The sequence below is a fragment of the Notolepis coatsorum genome, assembly GCF_963971535.1.
Source record: "Notolepis coatsorum genome assembly, chromosome: 2".
NCBI lineage: Eukaryota > Metazoa > Chordata > Actinopteri > Aulopiformes > Paralepididae > Notolepis > Notolepis coatsorum.
The window spans coordinates 133,870,014-133,883,525 of NC_140166.1; the positions used below are offsets into that span (position 1 = coordinate 133,870,014).

General features: G+C 44.8%; 1 long non-coding RNA gene across 1 annotated transcript in view; it reads right to left on the reverse strand.

Moving 5' to 3' along the window:
* Positions 1–12,797, reverse strand: part of LOC311248982 — a 60,770-nt gene extending 47,973 nt beyond the window's left edge. The window contains exon 1 of the long non-coding RNA XR_014620983.1: positions 12,713–12,797. This is a non-coding gene — a long non-coding RNA (uncharacterized lncRNA). The remainder of the gene's footprint in view (positions 1–12,712) is intronic.
* Between the last annotated feature and the right edge of the window lie 715 nt (positions 12,798–13,512).

Genomic DNA, 13,512 nt, shown 5'->3' on the forward strand with positions numbered 1-13,512 from the left:
GAGAGAGAGAGAGAGAGAGAGAGAGAGAGAGAGAGAGAGAGAGAGAGAGAGAGAGAGAGAGAGAGAGAGAGGGGGGGCGGCAAGAGAGAGAGAGAGAGAGAGAGAGAGAGAGAGAGAGAGAGAGAGAGAGAGAGAGAGAGAATATCTGTATGGTGGTGTCAGGGACAGAGAGAGAGACAGACAGAAGATGGGTGGAGAGAGAGAGAGGGGGGGGGGCGAAAGAGAGAGAGAGGGGGGGAGATAAGGAGGGGGGAGAGAGAGAGAGAGAGAGAGAGGAGATGGAGGAGAGAGGGGGAGAGAGAGAGAGGGAGAGATAGAGGGAGAGATAGAGGGAGAGATAGATAGATAGATAGATAGATAGATAGATAGATAGATAGATAGATAGATAGATAGATAGATAGATAGATAGATAAGATAGATAGAGAAAGAAAGAAAGAAAGAAGAAAGAAAGAAAGAAAGAAAGAAAGAAAGAAAGAAAGAAAGAAAGAAAGAAAGAAAGAAAGAAAGAAAGAAAGAAAGAAAGAAAAGAAAGAAAGAAAGAAAGAAAGAAAGAGGGAGGGAGGGATGTTGTGTGCATCTATATCATAACCTCCCAATCTTTGCATTGGCACAAAGAGAGAGAACCATTTCCATGCACGGTCTCATATGTACGCAAACTACGCATAACACCTGCACGCATCACTGCGCGTCATTTGCAACATACGAATCCAAAGGAGGGCACTTGCAGGGAGCCGTGCGGCGGGCGCAGCGCTCAAACATTGTTCCGTCTCGCTCCCCGTCATGGTCACAGACCGCCCCGAGAACGGAGCCCATGAGAGAGAGAGAAAAGGGATGTACACAGTGTGGCCTAGTTCCCTTTTGAGTTGTTAACCCTCTCCCTGCTCTCCGCGGTCGATATGAAGGTCCCGCCGTTCTGACTCCAGTCCTCACCGTCGTGGCAAACGTTAGTTCCCTAATTCATGGCAATAGAGAGAGGCAGCTGGGAAGAGCCGGGGATGCGTTGAGGCCCTCGCTGCACCCGTCGACACACCGCTGATGTCACTCCGCCGGTCAACAGGCGCTCGCAGGCGTATCAGGCAGATCGGCGCTGAACGACAGAAAGTCAGTGGCGGTACTAACAGAATCACCGTTTAACCGTCTGTAGTGTGGTAGTGAAAGGTTAACCTTCGGTAGTGTGGTAGTGAAAGGGTTAAGGACGGTTGCTACTCGTTCACCCCGCTTCGATCCCGTCCTCCTCATCCTGAAACACTGTTAAAAGAAAACACCCCGGCCATCCCGCATGCACCTGTCCCACCACATCCCACGCTATTCAACTCACCAGGAGTAGGGGTTGAAGAACACCATACATCAGGTATGCAAGCCTTTTACAGAGTGCCTGGAGTATGTTCGACCGTGTAATCAACTGTGGAGTGGAGCGCGAGCTCGCCTCACACCCCTCACCGGCAGCACTCTGCTGGCGATGATGCAATTACAACTAGGAAGCGTAAACGAGAGCAGCTGGTTGGGTCGTCTTTAAATAGCCGCCCGCCTCCCGCCTCTCACTGGAGCGGGCTTCAGGCCGTGCCACAAACAGCACATCTCATCTCTTAGCGCGGAAATACGTTTATTTTGTACATTATCTAACGTTAACACGAACCTAAACTAACTTTAGGTTAGTTGTAACGTTAGTTTATGTACAAAATAAACGTATTTCCGCTGCTATAGACGTCGCTCTTTTATTTTGGAACTCCCCGACCGGAAGTCATTACCCTCGTTATCTGCTTGAGTGTCCGGTTGCTGGTTAGCTCCGTTAGCTTAGCGTGCAGCATATCAAGACCAGCCATGGAAATACTGTTTTCTAAATTGGGGAGGCTTTTAATCATCAAGGTAAAAGGATTTTAAGTCATGGTTAGGGATGGGTACCTTTCACATTTGAACCTGTGAATCGATACCGGTACCCGAACGGTACCTTTTTTCGGTACTTTAGTCTCAAGAAATTTAATTTACCTACCTCAGTCGTAAAAAAAAATCCAAACTTCAAATAACTACAATTTCGACAGTTTTCGGCTTGCCATTGCTCCGACTGCTTTGTTGTTGAATTAAGTCAAATCCTAGGTAAGCATATATTGTGCGTGTGAATGTTGACATGAAAAGAAAAAAGGTAAAAAAAATATTTAATCTCACTTGAATCGATACTCGGTAGTACCGACGTGTTTCGGTTCGGTACCTCAAGAGTACCGAATTCGGTACCCATCCCTAGTCATGGTATCAATAAACTTCAATCTGTTCGGATCATTTGAATGAAATGAGAATGTAAACAAACACGGCGTCACGTTAGAAAGTAGCACTGAAATCACTGCGCCCAGAGAGGAGTGGTTCGGCAAAAAATTGTTCAGAGTATATTTGCTTAGAAAACGTAATTGTCTAATTCAATTATTTTTTATTTCTCCACGTGGTAAATACACAGGTCACAACATGTTTACAGGAACGTTTTGGAGTTGTATTTGGAGTGTATTACGTGACTGTAGGGCACTGTAGGGAACGTCAGGGTACAAGTCTGACCAACTTCCAGTGATGAAGCTAAGCTACGCTAACGGAGCGGCTGTTCCCTAAGCCTAATGCATGCACAGAGACAAAAAAGGTATGGATCTTCTTGTCTAACGCCAGGGAAGATGTTAAATAAGCTAATTTCCCAAAATGTTGGAGTTTTCCTTTAACATAGTTAAGGTCGGGTCCCGGTACCAGAGGTACCAACGGTACCCTTTTTCAGATACTTAACTCTCTGTAATAACAGAAATCTTTATTTCAGTTGTAAAATTTTAAATAATCATAAAAGTCCAAACATCTCAATGTCTAAATATTTAGTTAATTTGAACATTTTGTTAATTTATTGTTGTGACACACCACGCAGAATAAATTGCATGATCGTGTATTGTGTTTTTAAATGTTTAAATATCAACATTATCTGGCCAGCCTCTGGAAATATTATCAAAGTCCCCTGACCTCGTCTGGTCTTTCCAAAGACCCAAGAGACGGGACAGTAAGATATATATTTGTGGAATCGGCTCCCTCTTGTCTAGCATATTACACTCTTATAATAAACATGTAAAGGTACCGAAATGTGGTACCGATTGATCTAGCGTGAATCGGTACTCGGTAGTACCGATGTAACTCGGTCTGTACCCTTAAAAGTACAGAGTTCGGTCCCCAACCCTAAACATAGTGGAGAGAAAAACGATTATCTCCACACTCTGAAACTCAAGAGCTGAGCCTACAACAGCCTGACTAATGTAACTCTCGTAAAAATGCAAGAGATGAATAATTGATGAATATTCCAAGTTTCACATTATGGAATAGAGAAATGTTCTACTCATTGCATTTCAAACCTTTATTTATACAGGTAAAAATCTCATTGCAGGGCTGTACAGTGCAAGATATATATCGCACGTGCTACAGCAACATCGGTCTGTGCGATGAATGGATTTACTCCAGTAGCACTGGTGCAATAGGCATTCGGTTCATATCGATACTCTTATTTTGAAAATCCTGTGGCGGGTCTCATTTCCGCCTAAGCGCAGCTCCAGCTATAATAACTAGGCTCCGGCAGCTAGCAACGCTCAGTTCATATCGATACTCTTATTTTGAAAATCCCGTGGTGTCGTGACTCATATCCGCTCGGCTCTACAGCACACAGCAGTACTCGTCTCAGTAGCGTCTGGAACACGCACATTGCAACATAGCAAGGCTAGTGTGCCTATTTCGCCACCCAAAACAAATCCCTGCTGTTTTATTCCGCAATGGGTCAAATGCATATAACATGCTTTGCAATCCTCGCCATTCCTTTATGACCATGTCGTGTTTAAGACCGGAATTAACGTTACGTTAGCATAAGCTAACAACAAGCTAAAACCCTGTTCAGAGCGATAGAGAACAGCAGAGTGGGGACTGGGAAGCAGGGGGGGGGGGGGCATTCTCCCTTTTGTGTGTATGTGTGCGTCTGAAAATATATGATGAAGTCAGACGAGTATATTATATTGATAGTAAATGTACTGAGGGTGGACAGATAATGTTGATATTTAAACATAAAAAATACAATACATAATAAATGTATGCATGATCATCATGCAACATAAAACAATTGCAGGAACGGTTTGGGAGAGGAAGGGGTTTTAGGTTGCGTGTTCCAAAAAAAGTTTACTTAAAGTTTAAAGCTCAATATATCAAAAACGTGGCACTTTATAGTGAACAGGAGGTCTATTTGTATTCAAAACAATAAATAGTTTTTAATTTAAATGTCTGGAAGAGCTAAAAATTATTTTTTTCAAATTATATTTCCGTTACCTTTTTTTAGTTGATCTAAATGTTACTGATTGTGTTAAATGGGCTTATGATTAGGGGTGGGAATCACCAGTTTCATCATGATACGATACGATATCGATTCTTTGGACAACGATACGATATTTGCCGATATCACAAAGTCTCTCACGATACAATACGATACGATTAGATTCAGGTGCCTGCGATCGATATGAGATGATATCATATGCCCATTTAACACAATCAGTAACATTTAGATCAACAAAAAAAAGGTAATGAAAATATCAATCTATTGTTTTTAATACAAATAGACCTCCTGTTCACTGTAAAGTGCCACGTTTTTATATATTGAGCTTTAAACTTTAAGCTAAATTTTTTGGAACTCAAAACTGACAACCTCCCTCTCTCAAACCATTCCTACAACAATTTGTTGATGTTGCATGATCATGTATAGGCCTACATTTATTATGTATTATATTGTTTATGTTTAAATAACATTTAAACATCAAACTCCTCTGACCTCATCTGGTCTTTCCAAAGACGCGCGCACACACACACACACAGAAAGGGAGAATGCTATGCTGTAACATCTACACACACGGAGCTACTGCTGTTGTTATTGGGCGGATATGAGACTCGCCACAGGATTTTCAAAATAAGAGTATCGATATGAATCGATCTTATTACATCGCATCGATCCGATTCGATTGTTGATAATTACATCGATGTATCGATCTGGATCGATGTATCGTCCCACCCCTACTTATGATATCATCTCATATCGATTGCAGGCACCTGCATTGTATCGTATCGTTGTCCAAAGAATCGATATCGTATCGTGATGAAACTGGTGATTCCCACCCCTAGTAGAGTGAGTCCATACACCCAACACCAAATCCCATAATTCCTTACATGTAACGTGTCTGGCTGTGTGACGTCAACTTGTCAGCATGAAAATGACAGCCAAACATGGCACTGGAACCAAATAACAAATACAATAGGCACATTTGTGACAGTTACAAATATAACACGTTTTATACTTGTGCTACAAGATTTTGGCCTGTGCTACAAAACTATCAACCTCTGTATCACCAGTGCTATGTGCAAAAGAAGTTAACGTACAGCCCTGCATTGAGACATCGTCTCATTTACATGAGCGACCTGATCCACCAAACAAACATAACAAATACAGTTCCAGACAAAAACAAGACAAGTAACATAGCTGAAAGTCTAAGAGAGGCTAAAAATCTAGATCAATTCAATTAAGAGCAAGAACAAGGCCCCCATGATGGATGATGTCCTTTCAATATTCCGTATAAGAGGCATCTACGGATGAATCCCGAATCGGGACGGACGGACGTGAGCCATACTCACAGGTCCGCACGCGGAGAGGCCGTCGGCGGTAAGAGCTCTGGCCCCGGCGCGGGCGTCTGGATGCTGAGAACGCAGACCAGAGAGCAGACCAGAGAGCAGACCTGGCAGCCCCTAGAGCAGCCCCTAAGCACAGTGAGCAGCCTCTGCGTCCGGCCCGTCTCCTGCGTACGCACCTCCGAGCGGCACCGCTAGCTAGCTACCCCCCACCCGCTCCAGAAAGGAAAGGGACGAGGGCGGCGTCTCTGTTCCCGAATCCGGGCCAGTCGAGCGTCATCATCTCCACCGCCTGCCCCAGAAAGGCGCCCCCCCCGCTCACCACAGGGACCCGTGTCCCATTTTTTTAGCAGGAGCCCAAAAAACGCTTTTCTCCTTTTGTAAAACTTTTTTTACTTCCTCCACTTTCCGTCTGCTCGTCTGAAGGCTGGAGCGCGGACTCTGTGTCCTGTCCTGCGCGTCTTCATCACGCCTCACGCTGCACAGGGGGGAGGGGGGGGGGGGGGGTCAGACCAGCCCCATCTCGCTTTAAATGTGGAATGTGGAATTAACCCTTTCACTGCCGCACTACCAAACTGTTAACCCTTTCACTGCGACAATACACAGAACTAAGGTTAACCCTTTCACTGCCACACAACAGCAGGTTAACCCTTTCACTGCCACACTACAGAAAGTTATCCCTTTACTATCATACGGTAGTGTGTGATAGTAAAGGGATAACTTTCTGTAGTGTGGCAGTGAAAGGGGTAAAGTACATATCAACCCATGGGCGTAGGTTTGGTTTCAACGCGGGGGGGGGGGGGTACATTTTAAGCAGGGGGTCTGGGGAATTGAGCGTCAAACACTTAATTTCCTGCATTCTGGTGTACTTTTATGCACCAATTTGTGCCTTTTCTGCATACATTTGTGGACTGGACATTTCTTTATTTATGTAAAGGAAAAGACAACATTCAGGTAACCGCTGACACAAATATAATGGAATATTATGCAGTACGGCTCTGAAATTGTTGGTTAATAGTTACAGTTAAGAAGGATATATAAATGTTTTGATAACTTTTTTTACCTCTTTTTTTGGGGGGGGGGGGGTTGTCTTTCATATTAGCTATAGCCTATTTTTTGAGGGGGACAAATTGACCTCTTGAGGGTGACATGTCCCCTGCATCCCCCCCTAAATCTACGCCTAATGGTATCAACCACAGGAAAAAGGTAGCCTACATAATGCACGTTATGTTACACTAGCCATTGGTAATATATTTACATAGTGTATAAGTCATATATTTACGTTTTGTATGGGCGAAAGTGTCGTCCCCCCCCAAAAACAGCACAATCGAGAGTTGAACTAATAACACAGGGTTCACCACTAGACCAAGCCACCCACCCTGATACAGAACACATACACACTTTCTGCATTATGTATCTTCCATCTTTGCGTGTTGTGCTTCCACTGCCTCAAGCAAAGGAGAAGGAGGAGGAGGAGGAGGAAGAGGAGGAGGAGGAGGAGGAGGAGGAGGAGGAGGAGGAGGAGGAGGAGGAGGCGGGGGCAGGGGGGGTTTGGACATTAGCTAAGACTTACAGACAAGAGATCGGAGTCATCTTGCGGTCTAACTGAATCAATTGGGGCCCACAGCTGACGGCTTAACCATCTAGGTGGGCTCCTAATGGCCCCATTACAGAGGCTTCCAGTAGGATGTGGAGGGGGGGGGGGGGGGGGGGGGGGAATGACCGGAGCACTGAGGCAGCAGTTTCCCCCGCAGGAGCTCTCATGCCAGAAACAGTTAAGATTGGATAAAGAAACGCCGGCTCATTGAGGCGGCGGCAGGATGTCCGAAGTGGCACCCTAAACAGACCGAGGAATAGAACAGGGCAGAGGCAAGAAGGCAGGATGTATGGAGTCATTGGCACCCTAAACAAGGGGGTAAGAGGCAATACCACTACCAAAAAGAATGAAATTAATGAAGATGGTGGTGGTGGTGATAAAACACAAGCTGTAACTTCTAAACAGTTTGTTAATATGACAGTAATAACAGTGATTAAAGGACACACATAAAATTAATATTTAGGGTAGGGTGACACCATTATTAAAACAGCGTCTCACACAAAGGATACACCGGACTTCCCGTCTATACGCACATCTCACTGGCATCCCCGCTATATTGACACGCAGGCTCGTACTGTATACTTGTCATTTCCTTTCCCACAGTGTCCGTGGAAAAGTCTACGAAAACGCAGATGTTGGAATGCCAGCCAACGGTCACTTGAGAATTGAGATCATGCTCAGCCAAGCTACCATTCGATCAGGCGATCTACAATTTCAACATCAGAGCAATGCAACTGCTGTGTACAACAGTGCGTCGTCGGTATAGCATTGATTACCAATACAGTTTGATTGATATAGCATTGATATACCAATGTACAGTTTCTTCCCCCTCAAATGTATATACTCTCTTTTTTAGACTCTTTTTGTATCACAAACAGTACTGTATTTGTAGATCTGGTATGTCATAATAAATGTCTAGATGCAACAGTACTGTCTATATGTATGTCATGTATGTCATATATGTTGTGATGAATTGAAAATGGGGGACCCTGATGTAAACAAGACGAAAGTCTTTCTCTGGTCTGCATCCCCTTAACAATTGTGTGTATTGAGCCGTACTGTACCTATTCTGCAATCTGTTAATAACATTTTCAATCAATAAATCAATCAATCGTCGGTATAGCATTGATTCAAACCGGCGGCGATACACAAGCAAGTACACAGTACAAAACCCATGATATTTGCCATACTAGCAGAAGCCGTCCGTGTCCTAATTAAGATGCAAATTGGCCACACTACCGTTTAATTGCATCGCCGAAGATAAGAGATGGCAACTTATTATTAACCACATCATAAAAACACAATTATTACCTGCGGGACCATCTCGATGTATTCGTCGTCTCTCACGGGCGCCACGAGATATAATAAACACGCCCGTTACTCCATGGAAGAAAGAGATGAGAAGAACCGTGTGTGTGGGGAGGAGAGGTAACTATAGATCCATATCTGTGCGCGCGCCGCCGGTGTGTATCTCGTCTTGCGCCAGGCGGGAAGATGTTGAAAGGTGCGCATGGTGGTGTTTAGCTATATGGGCGCGTGGTGGTGTTTAGCTATATGGGCGCGCGTGGTGGTGTTTAGCTATATGGGGCGCGTGGTGGTGTTTAGCTATATGGGCGCGTGGTGGCGTTTAGCTATATGGGCGAGTGGTGGTGTTTAGCTATAATGGGCGCGTGGTGGTGTTTAGCTATATGGGCGCGTGGTGGTGTTTAGCTATATGGGCGCGTGGTGGTGTTTAGCTATAATGGGTGCGTGGTGGTGTTTAGCTATAATGGGCGCGTGGTGGCGTTTAGCTATATGGGCGCGTGGTGGTGTTTAGCTATAATGGGCGCGTGGTGGTGTTTAGCTATAATGGGCACGTGGTGGTGTTTAGCTATACGGGCGTGTGGTGGTGTTTAGCTATATGGGCGCGTGGTGGTGTTTAGCTATATGGGCGCGTGGTGGTGTTTAGCTATATGGGGCACATGGTGGTGTTTAGCGTCATGGGTGATGACGAGAGAGGGACATACCGTTGCGGTTGGGCAAGCGAGACAGACAAGACACAACCCCTTTCGTGACTGTGATGCACCGAGTGAATCCACAGTCACTTGCTCCTCAATAGGAAACCAACCTAGATTTACCCACGAAGGACTGGTTCTGGCCGAACCGTTCGTTATACAAGTATCACAGAGACATTTCAAAGGTACTCATAGTTGCACGAGGGTTTCGGACAGAGATACGGGATGGTTTGAAAGCTCGGCGTTGCTAATAAACATTTTAAATATTCTTTATAAACGGCTCAACACGGCATTATTTCCGGCGTTGGCTGCCAGGTTGTGATCACAGCGCATACGCATCATGCCCAACGTGGGAAATAATGGCAGTGTTGACCAGTTTATAAAAAATATTCAAAATGTTTATTAGCAACACCGAGCTTTCGAACCATCCCGTATCTCTGTCCGAAACCCTCGTGCAACTGTGAGTACCTTTGACATGTCTCTGTGATACATGTATAACGAACGGTTCGGCCAGAACCAGTCCTTGAGGGTCAACATACGTTGGTTTCCTATTGAGGAGCAAGTGACTGTGGATTCACTAGGTGCATCACAGTCACGAAAGGGGCTAGACAAGACACAAGTCGACTCAACACATTGTCACCGTGTTGTCACGGTGTTGACACATTGTCAACCAGTGACCCCTCTGCACAAAAAAGGCAGTAAATTAGACCCAGGCAACTACCGCCCTGTTTCTATCCTTACCTCCATCTCGAAAGTCATGGAAAAAATTGTATACGAACAGGTCGAAAAATACCTTGCGGAAAAAAATCTAATCTACGAATTCCAATCTGGCTTCAGAACATCCCACTCCACTGACACATGCCTTCTCTATTTAAACGACCACATCAAACAAGAGGTGGACGCGGGCAAATACTGCGGCATGGTCATGCTGGACCTACAAAAGGCCTTCGACACTGTCAATCACACCATTCTGATTGACAAGCTAAAAGCAATTGGTTTTGATAGTCTATCAGTGAGCTGGATGCAATCCTACCTGGAGGGGAGAGAGCAGATGGTGGAGGTAAACGGTACCCTACCCCCCCCCCCTCACAGTAAACTGTGGTGTTCCACAAGGAAGCATACTAGGTCCGCTACTGTTCCTAATTTATGCAAATGACATGTCGTCAGCTTGTGACTGCAACTTGTTCCTGTTTGCGGACGACTCAGCCCTGCTGGTCTCTGACAAGAACAAATTACAGGTTGAAAAAACCCTCAGCTCAGAACTAAGCAAAATCTGATAACAAACTATCATTACACATGGGCAAAACAGAGTCCATTCTCTTCGGTTCAAATAACAAACTCAGCAAGACCGACGGCTTCTCAGTTACAGTGGGTGACAATATTGTCACAAGGAAAGAAGATATTACCTACCTGGGTTCCATCCTAGAGGCAAATCTTTCCTGTGACAAAATGGCATCCAATGTAATAAAAAAAGTCAACCAACGAACTCGTTTCTTGTACCGGATCTCCTCACTGGTAAACAAGAATACCCTGAAGACTCTAGCAGGAGCACTCATTCAAGGGTACTACGACTATGCTTGCACCTCATGGTACCAAAGCACCTCAAAGGCGCTAAAAACAAAATTACAAACATCTCAAAACAAACTGGTCAGACTACTGCTTGACCTTACTCCTAGAACCCACCTCACCCCTGCCCACTTTGACAACCTAGGATGGCTTAGAGTAGACGACAGAGTACAGCAACTTGCAATGGGCCTGGTCTACAAGATACACTACACGACCAAGGTACCCATGTACATGACTAAATACTTCCCAAAGGTCAGTGAATACCACGATCACAACACCAGAGGGAGCTCCACAAATCATGTTAAACCCAGATTCGGCTCAAACAAGGGACTAAACACGTTTCGCAATTATGCCACATCAATGTGGAACGCCCTACCCAAAGCTGTAAAGGAATGTGAATCACTACCCACTTTCAAAAACACTCTCAAAAAACACCTAAGGGAGACTGCAACTCGAAACTGGCCCCTGTAAATGTCCGAACACAACCCCCGCCAATGTACAGTAAATTACCAAGTATGGTCTTGTCAATAATCCAATGTACAGTGTTGTTTGTACAGTTGTACAGTGTCCCCCACCCACCCCTCCTACCCCCCCCACCCACCCAACCACCTCCAATGTACAGTCCCCACCCACCCCTCCTACCCAACCCCCCCCCCCCCCCCACTCCTACCCACCCCCCCCCCCCCCCAACCACCTCCAATGTACAGTCCCACCCCCACCTACCCAATCCAATGTACAGTTTCTACGCCTAATGTATATACTCTTTTCTTTCTGGACTCTTTTTGTATCACAAATACAGTACTGTAATTGCAAATCTGGTATGTCATAAATGTATAGATGTAGCAGTACTGTCTATCTGTATGTCATGTATGTCATATATGTTACGATGAATTGGAAATGGGGGACCCTGGTGTAAACAAGACGAAAGTCTTTCTCTGGTCTGCATCCCCTTAACAATTGTATGTATTGAGCTGTACTGCACTGTACCCATTCTGCAATCTGTTAATAAAGTTTTCATTCATTCATTCATTCATTCATTCATTCATTCATTCATTCATTCATTCACCGTTAACAAGAACAGTGTTCTCAACAAGGCCACTGGAGGAGGAGGTGCATATCAACCGGTATTATTATTATTATTATTAAAGATAACTTACACATTTGAGCCTGTTATCCAAAACCGCGTGCTTTGTTTAGTACGACAACCTGCTTATTTTGCTTGGCTTTGCCCGTGTATATGCTGGAAAACTATTAAAAAAATCCAATAAACACTGCTTGTCTGATTGAGCGCGCGGGCATTGGAGGAATATAGGCGAATTATTCCAACGGTGTACATTATTGAGGAAACGTTTCAGGAACCTTCCAGCGACGTTCTTCAGGCGCGTGCGTCCGTCCATCCATCCACCCCACTGACTGACTGGACGAGCCATCCGCCCGCGAGACGTGACGTCACGGGTAACATCCAGACCTCTATTCTATATAGCGCCCACGCGCATCCTTTGTGTGTGTGTGTGTGTGTGTGTGTGTGTGTGTGTGCGTGTGTGTGTGTGTGTGTGTGTGTGTGTGTGTGTGTGTGTGTGTGTGGACGGCGCTCGCGCAGACAGAGTGCAGCGCATCAACGGAAAATGGAGTTTCAGGTGGTGAGCAATACATACGAGTGGCAGTGATTTGTTGTTGTGTGCGGCGAAACCCGAGGCCTGCTACAGGCATAGAAAAACTATAATACAATGAAACGTGTCCACATGCACTATATAAAGTCGTCCTGAAAGTGAACATATTTTTACGTGCCAAGTTAAAACAACTTTTATTGTCTGTAAAAGAGGAGCCCCCCGGCCCCCCCATCCATATGTTCTTGTTCACGCTCCCATACTATTATAGTTGAGTCACATACCTCGCCTCCTCCTGACTCACGGGTTGCCATCCTCCGCCTCCTTTTGAAGTCGGTTACACACACGATTTAAAATAGCAACTCGGTCATTTCCTCACCTAACAGTTTTTCCTCCCCACAGTCCTCCCCCTGTCGAAACTTTTTTTTCTTTTTTACGCATTTACCGGAAACCACATGAACGCGGCATCTTGGTAGCAGTAGTTCTAGGTGGAAACGGGAGTCGCAAACAAAACTGTTCTTTGTATTTTTAAGACTACAATACCCGTCATGCATTGCGGCACACTGGTCCAGACCGTGGGACTATAATATAAAGAGGTCCAGAGACACACCGTTATGTATTTTACAGTGATCATTCCAATCCACACAAAGGTCCAGACATAGATACATACATTACTGTCTACCTGTATGTCATGTAGGTCATATATGTTACGATGAATTGAAAATGGGGGACCCTGATGTTAACAAGACGAAAGTCTTTCTCTGGTCTGCATCCCCTTAAAGGGGAACTATTTTACTATTTCTTTCACTATTTGGGCACTTTTACACAATTCCTGTGAGTCTATGGAACACCTCTGTAATATATATATTGTTTTTATTCATTGTTTTGTATTTCTAATCAAGTCCTCAAAAACAGCATTTTTCTACCTCAAGATTTCGAGCTGTTTTGAGCCTGGGCTCCTAAACCACTGCGCCGGGCCTGCTGAGCGTCGTGTTCGCCTGAACATTAACATGCAGCAGTGACTATATGACATCACATATAGGCACATTTTCAAACGACTCAGTTCAGTGAGGGTGAATATTGT